Here is a 14426-nt window from a genome sequence, read left to right on the forward strand (position 1 = left end):
GCACTGCTTTATGAGAGGAGCGTGAGTTATGGGCACGCTACGGGCACAACTAACTCGCACTCCTTGCTAATAATGGCCACTCCACTGAGCCCACCCTGACTAACACTGGCAATCCAGCGCAGGAAACTTGGGTGCCGCTGCCGCCACCATTGACCGTATTGGAAATTACGGCTATAGCAGCGCACAGGGAGTAACTTCGGCGCTGTCAGAAGACTGAGCTCAGGTTACTTTTAAAATCGGCCTCCAGCAATAGCTGGAAGCCGAATTACATTATTCCCCACCATTCACGTCGACCTAAAGAGGGAATAGTAATTAATATCGCTGGGAACTTGTGCAGCAGAAGGATAAGCCGTACCGGCTGAATCCTGCGCCCAAGTCTCCCAGCGGCGAAGCCTCTCGTACGCCACCCTGAGCCCCAGCGGGTCCAGTGGATTTAATCAACATGATCCCCGCACTCTGATTGGCCATATAGGCTGCCTGTCACTTGAGCAGTGCAGCAGCGCAGCTTAATGAATCAACCCCAAAATCTCCACATTGGGCCTGCTGCACAAAAGGCTGGTAAATTTGCCATGCCAGGTAGCACACAGCAATTTTGTGAGGACGCTCCCCTCATCCTGCAGGCACTGGCACTACACTTACCTCCCTCTGCTTCCTCAAAGACAGCATCTCCTCCCTGCTGGCCCGCAGCATCTGATCCCCAGGATGCCGGGTATGGGCTGCAGCGGTGCTGCAACACTCACCCGCTCTCAGCAGATTAGTGATGGGATCACTGGCCTCATGTGAAGTCCTGCTTCCTCTCTGATTACTACTGCGCATCATGTGACCCGGCAGCACGTAACAGGTCACATGAGCAGGGCCGGTTCAAGTAACAATTGGGCCCTAGGGCAAAATTAGCCTGGGAGCCCCCAACAGATACCCCCTGAGCAAAAAGCGTCATTAGAGGCCCTTTATCACAGCTAAACTTCCCTCCTGGGCCCCTGAGCTGGCTACTGACCCTCCCCCAATCAACTACCAACTTAACAGACTCTGCAGAGTCCCTGGGGAGCAACAGTTAACATGGGGAGGGACACCTTGGGGGTCCCTACAGGCTCTGGGGCCCTGGGGCAGTTCCCTATTTTTTCCTATGGTAGCTCCGGCCCTGCACTGAAGGGACCGGTGGGCTCCGGCGGGAATAGCTGAGCCCAATCTGGTGCAAGCCTGCACAGTACAACTGACCCGATCAGGCTCAGCTATTTCCGTCAGAGCCCATCGGAAAGCCGCTGCTGCCCCTTCGCTAGAGCGGGAAAGGTAAATATTTACAATGCCACTGTTCAGGGGCTGCCAGCGCTTTATCCCGGAGGGTGAAGAAGAGGACAGGGAAAGCCTCATTAGGATCCACAGGCTCCCCCCTATCGAGGTAAATACCCCACAGAGCTGTGTTTTTAATTTTAGTTACATATCCTCTTTAATGTAACCGAGGTTTATTACTGTATAAAGAAGTGTAAGGGCTTGTTCACACTATGGGCTTCATTCACTAAACCGTGATAACTCAAATATCACACCTTATCAAAGATATCACACCTTCTCAAAGTTAACACGCCTTATCAGAGTAGCACAGCGAGCGCTACAAACTTATGCCTGATAATTGGGAATGGCACTCGTCCTGCCCCGAGCCCCTGCGGGTTCGTAGCGCTCGCTATGCTACTCTGATAAGGCGTGTTAACTTTGATAAGGTGTGATATCTTTGATAAGGGGCTTGATTGACAAAAGCTGGATAACTGCTATCACAGCAGTTATCACACGTTCTGCCGCGCACGAAGGTTTGCACGCGTAAAGGATTACTCCGCGTGATAAACGAATGTTTGTGCGCGATGAAGCGCATGAAACACACGTGTGATCGCACGCAAGCGGTCGTTTATCACGCGGAGTAATCCATTAGGCGTGCAAATCTTCGCACGCGGCAGATCGCGTGATAACTGCTGTGATAGCAGTTATCACACTTTTGTGAATCAAGCCCAAGGTGTGATATTTCAGTTATCACGGTTTAGTGAATCAAGCCCTATGTACGCTCACCATTGATGATACTGGCAGATGCTATTATCTGTTGTTGCCTGATGGGGTGGGTTTGTATCCCGCGAAACGCGTTGCACTTTATTTGGAGTATCCAATAAAATAGTTTTGACTGAAAATCCCCAGTCGTATGTTCTGCTTGGAGGATGTAAGTCCACCACTACCTCCTATATTACCAAGATGGGTTTTTTACGTTCTTTTAGTGTTTTTTATCCTGTTGGCGCCTCTGTTATCCAATTATCTATGTACGTTTGAGTATAATTTTAAGCACTAGCAATTTTATCAATCGCCCTAAAAACACTTGTGCAATGATTCCCTATGAGAGTGTTCACATATGAGCGGTTCGATTGCGTTCTGCTTCCAAAAGCGCTGCCTGTACCATTTTCTGAGCGCTTTGGCTCAATGGAAAGTAGAAGGAAATCGCAAAGCGCTTGAAAAAGCCCTTTGTATATTGATTTCCCGAGCTCTTTTATGAACAAATACATTGTATTTATTCATTTCCGGGTGAAATAGTCTACTTCGGAACTGAAAAAACGAATTGCTCTGCAAAAGCACTTAGAAAAGCGCTTTTCTAAGGGAAAAGCGCTTACAAAACCCTGAAAATTGCTAAGCGCTTGCGACAGCTATGCCGATTTATAATGTGAACAGGGCCTTAAAGTGGATTTATGCATCCTGCAGGGCCAGGATTTATTTTGTGGTTGCTTGAGACTTCTGGTTAAATGAGTGTTTTACTGTATTGACAAAACTTTATTATTTTTTTTTTACAGGTAACAAACATTTCACATACCTGTTTGATCAGCAACTTGAGCTGCCCTATAACGCTGCAGGCTATAACTTTTCACAGTGTAAAAAAAAGAAATGTAACATTAGCTAACCACAAGCCCTGCGATGACGCGTTCTACCTGCTGGAGAGGGCGCCCTCCTCTCCCCGCCGGCCGCTACACCACATCACACACTTTGGACTCCATGTTTACAAGCTGAAGTATAAAAGCGAGCTGGATTTGCACAATATTGCATAACTGCGCGGTGAGTCAGCCAGCCAGGGCTGCAGGCCAGAGAGATAGTTCTGGCGGTCGGACGCAAGGGAGGTTTTACGGGAAATGTGACAGCACGGAAGCATGCGATTTGCTAATTCAGGATTAACCCCTTTGTTACTAGGGACAAAAAATATAATTGCTCACATGTAAGGGCCAGTGCACACCAAAAAGTGCTAGTGTAGTCGCAAACGCTTTTTGAAGCGATTTTTTTTTTAGGAGATTCTAGGCATGTGCCTAGCGAGTTTTGGAGCGTTTTGGTGTAGCATTTTTTTATTTTTGTGTTACAGTAAAGCACCGATTTTCCATTTTCCTATACTTAAAGGACAACTGAAGTGAGAGGGATATGGAGACTGACATATTTATTTCCATCTAAGCCATGCCAGTTGCCAGGCCCTCCTACTGATCCTCTACCTCTAATACTATTAGCCATAGCCCCCTGAACAAGCATGCAGCAGATCAGGTGTTTCTGACATTAAAGTCAGATCTGACAAGACTAGCTGCATGCTTGTTTCTGGTGTTAGTCAGATACTACTGCAGAGAAATAGACCAGTAGGGCTGCCAGGCAACTGGTATTGATTAAAAGGAAATAAATATGGCAGCCTCTGTATACCTTTTACTTCAGTTCCCCTTTAACATAGATGTGAATCACCTCAGAAATCAGCAGAAATGCTGCAGGACCTGCATTTGCGTTTGGGAGAAAATCACATCGCTCTGGTGTGATCCAACCCATTCAAATACATTAGCCCAGTGCTTATCAAAGCCCTGGCGTTTTTGAAAGCGCTCAGAAGCACTCTTGGTGTGCAGCAGCCCTAAATGTAGTGTAAGTTAAGCTACACACTCACCTCGGGATGCAGGAAGATGGATCCGGTGACATCTCCCTGAAAACAAGCGCTCCTCCGATCCATCTTCCAAATGTCGGGCATGCGGAACGTCACGTGATGTTACATGACGGTCGCCAATGAGATTTTAAGCGATCGCGGTACTTTTCACGGGAGTTGTCGGGGATCTTAAAGATCCGATCCACCGTGAAGGTCGTTATGGCTGTGTGGCACAAAGCGACGTTTGTGTGAGCCTGTACCCACAGCGGGAGATCGCGAAAACAACAGCAAAAAAAATCTCCGGTCACAGGGAAAATCATCGGAAAAATCGTGAGGTGGGTATGGGCTTTACACCTTTGTCAAAGGTGAACTCCCGGCTTATACCCGTAACGCGTAAAAATGTACTTGTTGATGTCCGCGATAGCTTCCTGCACCAGCAGGGATGCGTATAAACGTACGCATGGCGGCCGGCCAACTCTCAGTCGGCAAAAACGAAACTAGCTGGCAGCGGGGGACCAGAGGATTAGTGAGTGGCTGCGAGGGCACAGGACTGCTGCAGGGGGTGTGGTAGATGCCCCAGGTAAGTAAAACTTTTTTTTTTACAGTTAAGGTTCCCTTTAAGCACCCCCCGTAACTTTTACCTGTGATCCCCACCACTGCAGGACCGGGGAGAGGGGATTAGTAATGGGGTTAGAGCATTGTTGTTTAACAATAGAAGATAAACAGCGAGTTGATGTCGGTTAGTCTGGCATTGTACAGCGACATCATAAATCACATGACATGGACACGGGTCTTTTCTTTTGAGCAATTCTCAGGGAGGCATTGTAGGTTTCCTGTAACCTTTATAACACATGTCAGTAAAATCACACCCTGTAAAATACCATGGTATGTGTGGCAGTTAATTATATCACTGTATGACTGGTACAGGGGAGGAGGGCCTTTCCCTGTCAGCACGGAGACAAGCCTGATCCCTTAAAAAGAAACCATGACCAAGAATTGAACTTCATCCCAATCAGTAGCTGATACCACCTTTCCCATGAGAAATATTTTCCTTTTCACAAACAGATCATCAGGGGGCTCTGTATGGCTGATATTGTGGTGAAACCCCTCCCACAAGAAACTCTGAGGACCATGGTACTCCTGGCAGTTTCCTGTCTGTGAACCTTGTTGCATTGTGGGAAATAGCCGTTTACAGCTGTTCCCAACTGCCAAAACAGCAAGCAGCAGCTACATCACCTACCAGCAGTGAAAATGTCACCATGTGATAAATGTCAGAATGTAAATTAGGGATTTAAAAGATTTTACAACGGGCAAACACTGACTAAATCATTTATACATAATTATTGTACAAATTAAGCACTTTTTTATTACATTATTTTCACTGGAGTTCCTCTTTAACCTCCGTGCCGGTTATCCCGAGCTCAGCTCGGGGTAACCTGCACAGGAGGATTTCTCAGGCTCCGCTGGGCCGATTTGCATAATTTTTTTGTTACATGCAGCTAGCACTTTGCTAGCTGCTTGTAACATTCGCTCGTCGCCGATCCGCCGCTATCCGCCGCGCCGCTCCCCCCCACTCCAGACCCCATGCGCAGCCTCGCCAATCAGTGCCATGCAGCGCTGAGGGGTGGATCGGGATTCCCTCTGACGTCGGTGACGTCATCCCGCCCCGTCGCCATGGCGACCGGGGAAGCCCAGCAGGTAATCCCGTTCTGAACGGGATTTCCTGCTTGATCCGATCGCCGGAAGCGATCGGAGTGGCTGCAGAGCTGACGCTGCTCAGCGGCCCAGGGCTCGCTACATGATTTAAAAAAAATAAATAAAAAAAAAGTGCTGCGCTGCCCCCTTGCTGGCGGGAATTGGACCGGCAGGGGGGGTTAAGGTGCCCATACATCTAGCCAATCTGATCAGAGAGAGATCTGTTACCTGCCCATACACTGCAGGCCGATTCCCAATAGGTATCCGCCTAGCTATACTGCCCCCACCGACTGCCAGTCCACCCAGGCTTTAATGCTCAAGGTATAAGGACTGAAGGCCGTAAGGCAATGGTTCAGGCAACAAGTATAGCTACACAGTCCTTAGCCATACACAGAGGTCAAATGACAGTCAATAATAATCTCAAAGTCAGCAAGCTAGGGATTATACATACATATCAGACAAGAACCGGGATAAACAAAAGAGTGGTCAGGCAGGCAAGGGTCAGTCCAGGCAGAAAGCAATAGAATAGTCAAGGACAGGCAAAGGTTCAGACAAGGTATCAGATAAGTAACAGGAGGCAACAGCAAGTAAAGCCCTTAAACCCAGCAACTAGTTCTAACGACTCAACGCTATCACAGGCAACTAACAAGTGTGCCATCCTTAGTGAAATAATAGCAACAGACAATCAGGAAGTCTAACAACTGCAGCCAGCCAATAGAAAAGCCAGACCTGTCTCTAGTGATTGACTCAGGACGAGTCAACCACTTTCTGGTTAAGAGAAAGCGGTGAGCGTCTCTGTCGCATGGCAATGCCAGAGAAAGTCTGTCCGTGTGAGCCCGCGGGACCTGTGGAGGCACCAAATCCACATGGAGAGCTGTGTCCCCATCTGCGCTGACCCCCAAAGACCCCTGCTGCTGCACCAGACTGGAGTGAGTTTGTGACAATAATGCAAATACTTTTTCAACTTTGGAGCTAAGCTTCCCACTGAAGAAAGTGCTGTGTTTAACTGTTTGAATGCTGTTCTGCTACCAATTTTTTTCTTGTAGCAGGTTTTATGCTGGAAACAGGGCCGTTTTAGACTTTTTGCTGCGTGAGGCAAACTTGTGAACATGTGTCCCCCCTCCCCCCAAATTGGAATGATCGCACAGCGCCCGAAAATTTGCACCGCACGTTATATCTGTGGTGAGCCCCCCCAAAAAAACACCCTCAGTATAAGTAGGTAGCCAGGTATAGGTGCCCCCAGTATTGGTAGTTAGGTACAGTTGCCCCCAGTATAGGTTGGCCAGGCACTATCTTCACTTCCTGTTTCTGCCTTGTGCTGCCCCCAGACTTCTGCTGCCTGAGGAAGTCACCTTACTTGGCATCATGGGCGGACCAGGCCCGGCTGTAAAGAATCTTTAAAGTGAACCTCCGGACTAAAAATCGACTCAGCAGCACTGAAAAGGCCTGGTGTTTCTTTAACAGTTTCACAGCATCAGAACTTTGTTTCTCTTATCCAAGCCTCATTTTTAGCTGCACAGAAGAAAACTGCCCGGGCTTTTTTCCCCTGATGCTGTGCAAAGCATGATGGGATTTCTGATTTTGTTGTTCTCGTTCTGCTGTTTTGGTGCAATTTTTTTTCCTTACATTTTGAATTTGACATTTGAAGCCTAGTGTGTGCAGCTGGGAGGAGTTAACAGGACACAGGACAGTTGGAACTGTGTCTCTTGCTCCTTGTCACCTCCTTTCAACCGAAAAGATGGCTGCCCCCATGACAAAGATGGCAGCCCCTATGAATCACAAACATTTGCCTGTTCTTTTAAAACAGGGTGGGTAAGAGATTATATTACCTATCTATTCTAATGAACATAACTAATGTAACTTGATGACAGTATGTTTGTTTAGGCTGAAGTTCCCCTTTAAGAGCCAAGAAGAAATGTTGCATTTCATACCACTTTTGGACACAGTGATAAGAGGACAATATTTATTGGCATGAAGAATGTATATAAAAATAGCACTTGTGACCAGGTGAGTAAACACAATTATGACTAAGTCTAATTAACTAGTGCAATGAAAGACAACAAAAGCAAGGATATGTACAGGTATCTACAAACAGGCATGTAATATACTGAGAGAAAACTATAAACAAAGTCAAGGATGACAGGTCACAACTAGTGGAACAGATAACCGGATGCAACACAAACTCGACAACCAAGAGCAAGGTCAATGACAGGCAAAGGATCAATACCAGGAATCCAGAAGAGGGGTCAAAAACAGGTACAAGAGTACAAAGACCAGAGGGACAGGGCTTCAAACAGTGGAAGGACATACAAACATCAGCTGGTAGGAGGTTGAGGTCCCTAGACTTCATAACTCATGGAACACCCACAGGGGAAGCAGGGAACTGCAGTCCAGTTAAGTATAGAAGACAATTCTCTGCTGGTGGATGGGAAAATTCAACAATTTGGTAAACAGTGGTTCCACCAGTATATTAGGCAAAACATTCGATGATTTCTACCAGCACTGTTACTTGGGAGCCCTCGGGAGCAAAGAGTCTAGTGACCTGTAGGGGTACCTACTGTCAGGGCCGTTTCTATTAACAATGGGGCTTCAGGGCAAAATTAACCTAGGGGACCACAAATGACCCCCCCTCCCACCAATAAGTGGCATTAGGGGCCCTTTAATAATATGGTAGGACATCATGCTGGGTACACACAATGCAATTTCCCGTCCGACTGACAGGATTTGACAATTATTTCCTAAATGTCTGATCTGCTTCCGATCGACAAGGGGATCAATCAGGAGCTGTTTGGATACAGATAATAATGAGGGCAAACGACATTGCTAATGAAGGGGAAAGTAAAGCATTCACACAGCAGGGCACAGGGCTGTGCTCATACCTGACTCTGTTACGTTCCCCAGAGCTGCTCCATGCTCTGTACACAGGCTGCTGCTCCATGCTCTGTACACACGCTGCTGCTCCATGCTCTACACACACTGCTGCTCCATGCTCTGTACACACGCTGCTGCTCTGTGCTCTGTACACACACTGCTGCTCCATGCTCTGTACACACACTGCTGCTCCATGCTCTGTACACACGCTGCTGCTCCATGCTCTGTGCACATGCTGCTGCTCCATACTCTGTACACACGCTGCTGCTCCATGCTCTGTACACACGCTGCTGCTCCATGCTCTGTACACACGCTGCTGCTCTGTGCTCTGTACACACACTGCTGCTCGATGCTCTGTACACATGCTGCTGCTCCATGCTCTGTACGCACACTGCTGCTCCATGCTCTGTACACACCCTGCTGCTACATGCTCTGTACACACACTGCTGCTCCATGCTCTGTACACACTGCTGCTCCATGCTATGTGCACACGCTGCTGCTCCATACTCTGTACACACGCTGCTGCTCCATGCTCTGTACACACCCTGCTGCTCCATGCTCTGTACACACGCTGCTGCTCCATGCTCTGTACACACGCTGCTGCTCCATGCTCTGTACACACGCTGCTGCTCGGTGCTCTGTACACACACTGCTGCTCCCTGCTCTGTACACACGCTGCTGCTCCGTGCTCTGTACACACACTGCTGCTCGATGCTCTGTACACATGCTGCTGCTCCATGCTCTGTACGCACACTGCTGCTCCATGCTCTGTACACACCCTGCTGCTACATGCTCTGTACACACACTGCTGCTCCATGCTCTGTACACACTGCTGCTCCATGCTATGTGCACACGCTGCTGCTCCATACTCTGTACACACGCTGCTGCTCCATGCTCTGTACACACCCTGCTGCTCCATGCTCTGTACACACGCTGCTGCTCCATGCTCTGTACACACGCTGCTGCTCCATGCTCTGTACACACGCTGCTGCTCGGTGCTCTGTACACACACTGCTGCTCCCTGCTCTGTACACACGCTGCTGCTCCATGCTCTGTACACACGCTGCTGCTCCATGCTCTGTACACACGCTGCTGCTCCATGCTCTGTACACACGCTGCTGCTCGGTGCTCTGTACACACGCTGCTGCTCCCTGCTCTGTACACACGCTGCTGCTCTGTGCTCTGTACACACCCTGCTGCTCCATGCTCTGTACACACCCTGCTGCTACATGCTCTGTACACACGCTGCTGCTCCATGCTCTGTACACACGCTGCTGCTCCTTCCTCTGTACACACGCTGCAGCTCCATGCTCTGTACACACGCTGCAGCTCCATGCTCTGTACACACACTGCTGCTCCATGCTCTGTACACACGCTGCTGCTCCATGCTCTGTACACACGCTGCTGCTCCATGCTCTGTACACACGCTGCTGCTCCATGCTCTGTACACACGCTGCTGCTCCATGCTCTGTACACACGCTGCTGCTCCATGCTCTGTACACACGCTGCTGCTCCATGCTCTGTACACACACTGCAGCTCCATGCTCTGTACACACACTGCAGCTCCATGCTCTGTATACACACTGCTGCTCCATGCTCTGTACAAACACTGCTGCTCCATGCTCTGTACACACACTGCTGCTCCATGCTCTGTACAAACACTGCTGCTCCATGCTCTGTACACACACTGCTGCTCCATGCTCTGTACAAACACTGCTACTCCATGCTCTGTACACACACTGCTGCTCCATGCTCTGTCCACACGCTGCTGCTCCATGCTTTGTACACAGGCTGCTGCTCCATGCTCTGTGCACATGCTGCTGCTCCATACTCTGTACACACGCTGCTGCTCCATGCTCTGTACACACGCTGCTGCTCCATGCTCTGTACACACGCTGCTGCTCTGTGCTCTGTACACACACTGCTGCTCCATGCTCTGTACACACACTGCTGCTCCATGCTCTGTACACAGGCTGCTGCTCCATGCTCTGTGCACATGCTGCTGCTCCATACTCTGTACACACGCTGCTGCTCCATGCTCTGTACACACACTGCTGCTCCATGCTCTGTACACACGCTGCTGCTCTGTGCTCTGTACACACACTGCTGCTCTGTGCTCTGTACACACACTGCTGCTCCGTGCCCTGTACACACACTGCTGCTCCATGCCCTGTACACACACTGCTGCTCCATGCCCTGTACACACGCTGCTGCTCCATGCTCTGTGCACATGCTGCTGCTCCATACTCTGTACACACGCTGCTGCTCCATGCTCTGTACACACGCTGCTGCTCCATGCTCTGTACACACACTGCTGCTCCATGCTCTGTACACACGCTGCTGCTCCGTGCTCTGTACACATGCTGCTGCTCCATGCTCTGTACGCACACTGCTGCTCCATGCTCTGTACGCACACTGCTGCTCCATGCTCTGTACACACCCTGCTGCTACATGCTCTGTACACACACTGCTGCTCCATGCTCTGTACACACTGCTGCTCCATGCTATGTGCACACGCTGCTGCTCCATACTCTGTACACACGCTGCTGCTCCATGCTCTGTACACACGCTGCTGCTCCAAGCTCTGTACACACGCTGCTGCTCGGTGCTCTGTACACACACTGCTGCTCCATGCTCTGTACACGCTGCTGCTCCGTGCTCTGTACACACCCTGCTGCTCCATGCTCTGTACACACCCTGCTGCTACATGCTCTGTACACACACAGCTGATCCATGCTCTGTACACACACTGCTGTTCCATGCTCTGTACACACACTGCTGTTCCATGCTCTGTACACACCCTACTGCTCCATGCTCTGTACACATGCTGCTGCTCCATGCTCTGTACACATGCTGCTGCTCCATGCTCTGTACACACGCTTCTGCTCCATGCTCTGTACACACGCTGCTGCTCCATGCTCTGTACACACGCTGCTGCTCCATTCTCTGTACACAAGCTGCTGCTCCATGCTCTGTACACACGCTGCTGCTCCATGCTCTGTACACATGCTGCTGCTCCATGCTGTGTACACACGCTGCTGCTCCATGCTCTGTACACACGCTGCTGCTCCATGCTCTGTACACACGCTGCTGCTCCATGCTCTGTACACAGGCTGCAGCTCCATGCTCTGTACACATGCTGCTGCTCCATGCTCTGTACAAATGCTGCTGCTCCATGCTCTGTACACACCCTGCTGCTCCATGCTCTGTACACACGCTGCTGCTTCATGCTCTGTACACATGCTGCTGCTCCATGCTCTGTACACACCTTGCTGTTCCATGCTTTGTACAAATGCTGCTGCTTCATGCTCTGTACACACACTGCTGCTTCATGCTCTGTACACACACTGCTGCTCCATGCTCTGTACACACGCTGCTGCTCCATATTCTGGTGTCTCAGCTTATGCCTGGCCCCAGAAACTGCACTGCCTCTTTTCTGAGGGGGGATTCTGGGCAGCTGTTATTCCTCCCCCTCCCCCTTGCGTTTGCCTATGGTAAGGATGGGGGTGATTACTTTCTCACACCTCTTCACTTCAGAACAACATTTCTTGTGCGCTAACGTTTCAGGCCTGCAAAGTGCGCAGTTGTACAGTTATTATCTGCTGAGGACAATCTGAACAATAACACCTTTAACCACTTAACGACTGCCTACTGCCGATAGGCGTCGAAGTGGTGTTACCATGGAAACGGCCGCTCGATGTCAGTTCACGGAGGGTGTCTCCGTGAACAGCCTGCGAGCCTCCGATCGCGGCTCGCAGGCTAAATGTAAACACGCGGCGAAGAAATCCCCGGTGTTTACATCATACGGCGCTGCTGCGCAGCAGCGCCGTAAAGGAGATCGGCGATCCCCGGCCTCTGATTGTCCGGGGATCGCGGGCATCTGATAGGCTGAAGCCTATCAGAGGCGGCGCAGGATGGATCGCCGTCCTGTGCCGCCCACAGCAAGGAGGGGAGGGAGGGAAATGGAGCGAGGCTGCGAATCGCTGCGGAGAGGGGCTTTGAGGAGAGCCCCCCCCGCTTAGCCACACAGAGCGGCGGCGATCAGACCCCCCCAGCAGGACATCCCCCTAGTGGGGAAAAAAGGGGGGAAGTCTGATCGCCCTGCCACAATCCTGATCGGTGCTGCTAGCTGGAGAGCCCACGCAGCACAGATCACTAAAAAATCCACTGGTCGTCAAGTGGTTAAGACTAGTTCTTCTGCCTTTTTTCGTCGGGGAGGAATGCTTGTACAGCGTTCCCTCTCTCCTCTGTAAGGTCCATTATATTAAGTAATGTCTCTAATAGTGGAGCTGCTCCATGCTCTGTACACACGCTGCTGCTCCATGCTCTGTACACACGCTGCTGCTCCATGCTCTGTACACACGCTGCTGCTCCATGCTCTGTACACACCCTGCTGCTCCATGCTCTGTACACACTCTGCTGCTCCATGCTCTGTACACACGCTGCTGCTCCATGCTCTGTACACACGCTGCTGCTCCATGCTCGGTACACACGCTGCTGCTCCATGCTTTGCACACACACTGCTGCTCCATGCTCTGTACACACGCTGCTGCTCCATGCTCTGTACACACGCTGCAGCTCCATGCTCTGTACACACGTTGCTGCTCCATGCTCTGTACACACACTGCTGCTCCATGCTCTGTACACACACTGCTGCTCCATGCTCTGTACACACGCTGCTGCTTCATGCTCTGTACACATGCTGCTGCTTCATGCTCTGTACACACGCTGCTGCTCCATGCTCTGTACACACCCTGCTGCTCCATGCTCGGTACACACGCTGCTGCTCCATGCTCTGTACACACGCTGCTGCTCCATGCTCTGTACACATGCTGCTGCTCCATGCTCTGTACACACCCTGCTGTTCCATGCTCTGTACAAATGCTGCTGCTTCATGCTCTGTACACACGCTGCTGCTCCATGCTCTGTACACACGCTGCTGCTCCATGCTCTGTACACACGCTGCTGCTCCATGCTCTGATACTCCATGCTCTGTACACACACTGCTGCTCCATGCTCTGTACAAATGCTGCTGCTTCATGCTCTGTACACACACTGCTGCTCCATGCTCTGTACACACGCTGCTGCTCCATATTCTGGTGTCTCAGCTTATGCCTGGCCCCAGAAACTGCACTGCCTCTTTTCTGAGGGGGGATTCTGGGCAGCTGTAATTCCCCCCCTTGCGTTTGCCTATGGTAAGGATGGGGGTGATTACTTTCTCACACCTCTTCACTTCAGAACAACATTTCTTGTGCGCTAACGTTTCAGGCCTGCAAAGTGCGCAGTTGTACAGTTATTATCTGCTGAGGACAATCTGAACAATAACACCTTTAGTTCCGCTGCCTTTGTTCGTAGAGGAGGAATGGTAGTGCGGCATTCCCTCTCTTTATCTGCAAGGTACATTATATTCAGAAATGTCTCTAATAGTGGAGCTGCTCCATGCTCTGTACACACGCTGCTGCTCCATGCTCTGTACACACACTGCTGCTCCATGCTCTGTACACACACTGCTGATCCATGCTCTGTACACACGCTGCTGCTCCATGCTCTGTACACAACTGCTATCCAAAGTCAACTGTAGCAGGGAAAGAAAGGGGGCAGTGCTGTGAGCTGCAGGATACCTGCAGATATTCTGGTGTCTCAACTTGTGCCTGTCCCCAGACACTGCACCGGTCCTGGTCTGAGGGGGGATTCTGGGCAGCTGTAATCCCCCTGTGTTTGCCTATGCAGGTGAGAGGCTACTCTACCAAAGACTCTCCAGGGAGCAACAGTTAAGATGGGGAGAGACACCTTGGGGACTCCTACAGACTCTGGGGCAATTGCCCTCTTTTCCTCTATGGTAGCGCCGGCCCTGCCTACTGTACGTACTTCCCTTGTGAGATGCTCTGGTAAAGGCTGACAGAGTGCCTATATTTAAATAGGAACTTTAACCAAGGTTTCAACTCAGTAGATGATA

The sequence above is a fragment of the Hyperolius riggenbachi genome, chromosome 1, assembly GCF_040937935.1.
Source record: "Hyperolius riggenbachi isolate aHypRig1 chromosome 1, aHypRig1.pri, whole genome shotgun sequence".
Classification (NCBI taxonomy): domain Eukaryota; kingdom Metazoa; phylum Chordata; class Amphibia; order Anura; family Hyperoliidae; genus Hyperolius; species Hyperolius riggenbachi.